Source organism: Hippopotamus amphibius, chromosome 13, assembly GCF_030028045.1.
Source record: "Hippopotamus amphibius kiboko isolate mHipAmp2 chromosome 13, mHipAmp2.hap2, whole genome shotgun sequence".
Taxonomy (NCBI): domain Eukaryota; kingdom Metazoa; phylum Chordata; class Mammalia; order Artiodactyla; family Hippopotamidae; genus Hippopotamus; species Hippopotamus amphibius.
Window position 1 is genome coordinate 30,735,117 of NC_080198.1, and position 6,000 is coordinate 30,741,116.

Consider the following 6,000-nt stretch of genomic DNA (forward strand, 5'->3'; position numbering starts at 1 on the left):
CTAATTCTTTTAAGGACCCAGCTGGGAAGAGGGGTTGGGCAGGATGGATAGATATCAAAGGCTTCCAGCCCTAGGAGAAACCAGCAGATTTGTGGTTGTGACATTCTGTCACAGGTCATTTGTACACAAGGTGAAGTGCTTTCTCCAGACAGATTGCCTAACTTGAAATGCTCAAAACAGCCCTGGGGGAGAGAAGGTATTACCTACCCCAGCCCATTGTTGGCATCAATAACTATTTGAAGTCTCATTTCCCTCCTCAGTGATTAAGTGAAGATGTTTGCTGGAGGTCAGCTGGTAAGGACTAAACAAAGCTGGACTTGTACCTGGGTCTATCGCCAAAGTCTGTACTATGCCTAAAAGTCCCCATGCTATTCCCAGCCTGAGCCTTGCCTTTGTCCAGACAATCCAAGCAGCAGATTCACTAGAGGCAGTGTTGGTAATCTAGCCTACCCTGTGCCCAAGGCTTCTGGTTCCTCATGCTTTCCTCCACCCAAAGGCATCCATCAAAACTTATCAGATAGCATGTCACTCCCAAGGGGACCTCCTCCCTGCTAGGTGAGACTGGAGCTAATGTGATCAACTCAGCACACTCAGCAGCTGATGATGTACTAAAGTTCTCCTTTCTTATGAGATATTTCTGTTTTCACCAGGTCTTAACACAAATAACTAAATAAGTTCTGCATCTAAATATCCAGTCGACAGGGCTTCCCTGGTGGCACAGTGGTTAAGAATCTGCCTGCTAACGCAGGTGACACGGGTTCCAGCCCTGGTCCGGGAAGATCCCACATGCTTAGGAGCAACTAAGCCCATGTGCCACAACTACTGAGCCTGCACTCTAAAGCTGGAGAGCCACAACTATTGAGCCCACGTGCCACAACTACTGAAGCCCACACGCCTAGAGCCTGTGCTCTACAACAAGAGAAGCCACCGCAATAAGTCCACACACCACAACAAAGGGTGGCCTCCACTCTCTGCAACAGAGAAAGCCTGCGTGCAGCAATGAAGACCCAACACAGCCAATAAATAAATAAATAAATTTTTAAAAATATAAATAAGTAAATAAATAAATGTCCAGCCCACTTCACTCTGAGCCCAGACATCCCTGTCTTAGGATGAGTCTGGTGATTCTCTCCATCTAATCGGAAGACACTTAAGAGCTCTCTAGGGAGCAGTTTATGGGGAGTGAAGGGGACTCAACAACCTTAGTGGAGGAGGGTGGTCGGTGGCTTTGGTGACAAGGAGAGGAAGCAGGAAAGGTCTTCAGGTGGCTCTTTATCAATATTTGAGGAAAGATGAAGGCTGAACAACTCAAGGCAGGCATTTCACAGGAAGCATTTTAGCCAATACCTTCTACAGTTTTGCTGACAAGGCCTTCACTTAACAAACACCCAATCTGTTTTCTAAATTTTTTCCTAGGCTTTTCTGATCTCTTCTTGGTAGAACCACCCAGAACAGAAGAGTGTAGAGAAGCGAAAGCCTCAGGCTTTGGGTGTGAATTCTGGCTGTCCTGCCCCGATGACCTTGAACAAATAGCCTTGGCAAGCCTGTTCTCTCATCCAGGTAGTGGAGACAACACATCAACTCCTGGGGTTATTAGATAATTCAAACAAAACTCTTAGCAGAGTGCATGGCGTGCCATCAGTGCTCAATAAGTGTAGCTGAAAACTGGACAAAATTAACAGACTTCACAGCCAGTCCCTGAAAAATCTAGAATTGGCTGCATTTTCCCAGACACTCCAGTCTGTCTCTGTAAGAAGCCAAGGCTCCTCTCTGTGTCTGTCATCCACAGATGCTGACACCAATCTGTTCCAGCCCCGCGTGATCGCAGTCAGAATGAACTGACCAAGAAAACATAAGCAGAGCAGTAACCCCTACATGTCAGGATGGACCCGACAACAGCAAATGCACAGACATCCACAAGGAAGAGTCTACCTGTACCTGAAGATAAACGCCGGGTGGAAGGTTGGAGCACTGTAAGCCTGCTTCGCAAAGTTGTACGATTTGCCAGGTCAGCCCATGGGAGTAGGATTGGAAGGGGCTCTTCTACCCTGGCAAGTGCGCAGAAGTTCCTCCGATCCCACCCCCAGGCCTTTGCTCAGGCAGCCCCTCTGTCAAGAGTGCTCTCATCTCTCCCCTCCAACTTGGAAAAAGCACGCCATCCCCCAGTCCCCTCGCTCTCACAGTTTGTGTGGTCCCAGTGCTTGTTTTATGCTGAAGTTTATTCTCTGTTTTCACTTGCTGAAGGAGGGCAACTGTCATCTCTGTCCCCTTGCAGGATGCAAAGGGTTTAAGACCTAATAGAGCCTGCACTATCCAACATAAATATGATGAGAGCCACACTGTAACTTTAAAGGTTCTAATGACATCTAAGAGTTATTAAGTAGCTTTTAAAAAGTAACAGGAAACAGGTGAAATTAATTATCATAATATATTTTAACCAATATTAGTTTGCCCAGGATTAAGGAATTTCCTGATAAGCAGGCCTGTCAGAGCTAAAAGAAGGAACATCTCCAGCAAACCAGAACAAGTTGATCAACCTCCCCAGTGTATCCAAAAATTTATCATTTCAACATACAATCAATTTTTTCTTTTTTTTTTTTATTGGCTGCGTTGGGTCTTCGTTGCTGCACACGGACTTTCTCTAGTTGCTGTGAGCAGGGGCTACTCTTCACAGTGGTGCATGGGCTCCTCATTGTAGTGGCCTCTCCTATTGCAGAGCACAGGCTCTAGGCGTGTGGGCTTCAACAGTTGTGGCACACAGGCTCAACAGTTGTGGCTCACGGGCTCTAGAGCACAGGCTCAGTAGTTGTGGTGCACGGGCTTCGTTGTTTCGCGGCATGTGGACTCCTCCCAGAGCAGGGCTTGAACCCAGGTCCCCTGCATTGGCAGGCGGACTCCCAACCACCGCGCCACCTAGGAAGTCCCAATCAATATTTTAAAATGTTTTTATATTTTTCCTTTTTGGGGGTTACTGTCTTCAAAATCTGATGTGTATTTTATACTTAGAGTGTATCTCAATTCAGATGCAGCACTTTGCCAGGCTCAGTAGCTGCCTTCGGCGGCTGGTGGCTATCATGCTGGATGGTGCAGATATAGAGCATGCTTGATATTGAAATAAACCAGTTAATGAGTCGAAGACCCATAATGCTCTCACCAGGGTCCTGACCTTGGGAAGCCCTCCCACATATGTGAAACCTGCCTCCACACTTCAGGAACCCCAGCCCTGTGAGAGAGGTCCTGTGTGAACCTGCATTCTGTGGTTTCTCAGCATCCTGGGGTCTACTACAGTGGTAGCGTGGCAGCATATTCATAACAGTAAAAATAGTAGAAATAATAATAATGAAGCTTCTGCTTCTTAAGTACTGTCATTCTCCTTTAATCATCACGACAACGCCAGGAGGTGTTATTATCCCCATTTTACAGGTAAGGAAACTGAGGCTGAGAGGAGCAGTCATATACCTAAGGTCACAGAACCTGCATACTAAGGAAGGGCTAAGAAAGACAGCAGTCATGCTTAACATCAGGGACCTGCGGCTGCCCCAACTTTGTTTCCTTACCTGTAACCTACACCAACAACGTACCTCCTAGGAGTTTCTGACAAATGAGGAACAACATGGATAGCACTCAGCCTGCACGTGTCAGCCGAGAGAGCTGACACTGCTGTTGTTGTCGTGATTATGATGTGAGTGGACATCAAAGAGCAAAGACTGAAAGTTCCAGGTTTAGAAGCCCGCTTTCCAAAGGGAACAGAAATGAAGAATCAGGACTTGCAAAATGAATGTATGTTCTCGCCAGATGCATCGTTCCCCCAGGGCGGGGGCCTTCTCAGTTGTAATTTTACACCAATGTCCACACCCTGCCAGGAAGAAAGAGAAGCACAGTGTAAACGAAAATACTTGCTCTGTGTCCACCTGCTAGAGGAAGAGGAGCTGGTTCTCTCAGCAGCTCCCTGGAGAAGTAGGAGGGTTCACCCTCCACCACCAGGCCCTGCTGCAAAGGTCACAGGACCATGTGGGTGGGGTGCTGGGAGGAAGCCCGCTCTGGTTGGGGCGGGGGGGAGAGCTGGCCTTCCCCAAAAGGGGTGGCAAAAGGCATTTTGCAGGCCCAGGGGACCCATTAGCCAGCCCTACCCTGAGATCAGCCGGGAGCTGCTGGTGGGCAGGCTGCTCAGAGAAGACACAGACCTTCACCCCAACTCTCCCACTCACCACCGCCTAAGGTGGCAGTCAGAATGGGCAGAGCAGTGCTCGTGAAAGCCATTCTTCACTGGCTTCACACAATGGGCTACGTGACTGGTTTTATCTATATTCCCTGCTTTGATCCTACAGCTATAGTACTTGGCCACTTCCTAGTGCCACGTCCTGAGCTAAGCACCATGTCCATGAGTTATCTTTTTTAATCTTCTCAAGAACACTTGAGCTTGGTGCTATTATTATCAGTCCCATATTACAAGTAGGGAAACTGACGCTGCAAAAAAAAAAATCAGGTCCCTTGCTCAGAGTCCCTTGGGAATTAGGTGTCAGACACTGGATTCAAACCCTGGTCTCACCAACTCCAGAGGCCAGTTTTTAGTCTCTAAGCTTGTCAGGCTCTCAGAGCCCACAGCCCTGACTGTCAGGAGCACAGTTTGCCCAGCAATGGCAGAGGAATGAAGACAGTGGCTACTATCCACTGGACATCTGTGCGTTGTTCATTCAGAAGGGGCAGGAGTCAGGGTCTGCTGAGGGCCTTGACTTCCTCCCTTGGGGCCTTCCCCTCCCAGCCCAAGGTGGAACTCACTGCCCCACACCTCACCCTAGTCTTGCTGCAATCACCCCCCACCCCCAAAAATTAGTTTGCAAATGACTGGGCCCTCTTCCTCCACCCAGTCTGGCTTTGGCTGCTTTGGAAGATTTATGTGTGGGTCTGGTTTGTTTTTTTAAAGTGCAGACAAATGCCACAGAGCACTTCTCAGCTAAAGAAAACCCTGTCTAGCCAGTGCTCACCTGGCAAACCCAGGCTGCCTTCCAGCTGGAACAGAACTGCGCCTTTGTGGATGGCTGCACAGCTGACAAAGCCCTTTTCCACTCTTATCTCAACTACTCCCTCCTCCCCCACTGCTCTGTGGCCAGGATTAGTAGTATTACTCTCAGAGCGCTCAAGGACAGGGACTGTGTACCCCTGGATTCTAAAAGAGTGGAGGCGTTTCTGACCACTCACACCGGGGAGCAGGGACTCACTGGCAGCTCAGAAAGGTTGTGACCTGCTCAAGGTCACACGGTTAGCGTCAGGGTCAGAGCTCAACATTGTGTCTTCTGACTCTAAAGCCCATTCTCTAGGGCTCTTTTTGGATTTTCGAGGATGTTCACTGCAGCACTATTTCTAATGGCCATGTGCCCCTTGCGGGTGGGTCCCTCACATGAACTAGAGCCTTGCTCCTCACAGTGTGGTCCCGCCAGCAGCTCGGGCAGCACCTGGGAGTGTGCAGAACCTCAGGTGCCACCCTGGACCTACTGAATTAGAAGCTGTAGTTTAACAAGATCCCCAAGGCAATTCATGTGCTCATTAAAGTTGCTGCAATAAGTCCTGCATTACAGTCCATCCATCTGGTGGACCACCTTGGCACTTTTTACAAAAGAATGTGATGGGGGACTTCCCTGGTGGTGCAGTGGTTAAGAATCCTCCTGCCAGTGCAGGGGACCCAGGTTCGAGCCCTGGTCTGGGGAGATCCCACACGCTGAGGAGCAACTAAGCCCGTGCGCCACAACTACCGAGCCTAAGTGCCACAAGTATTGAAGCCCGCACCCCTAGAACCTATGTTCCACAACAAGAGAAGCCACCGCAGTGAGAAGCCCTCGCACTACAACAAAGAGTAGCCCCCGCTCACCACAACTAGAGAAAGCCCCTGTGCAGCAACCAACACCCAATGCAGCCAATAAATAAATAAATTAAAAAAAAAAAAAAGAATGTGATGGATCTACATAGGCTGATGTGAAAGGATCTCAGAATTTGTTAGGCGGG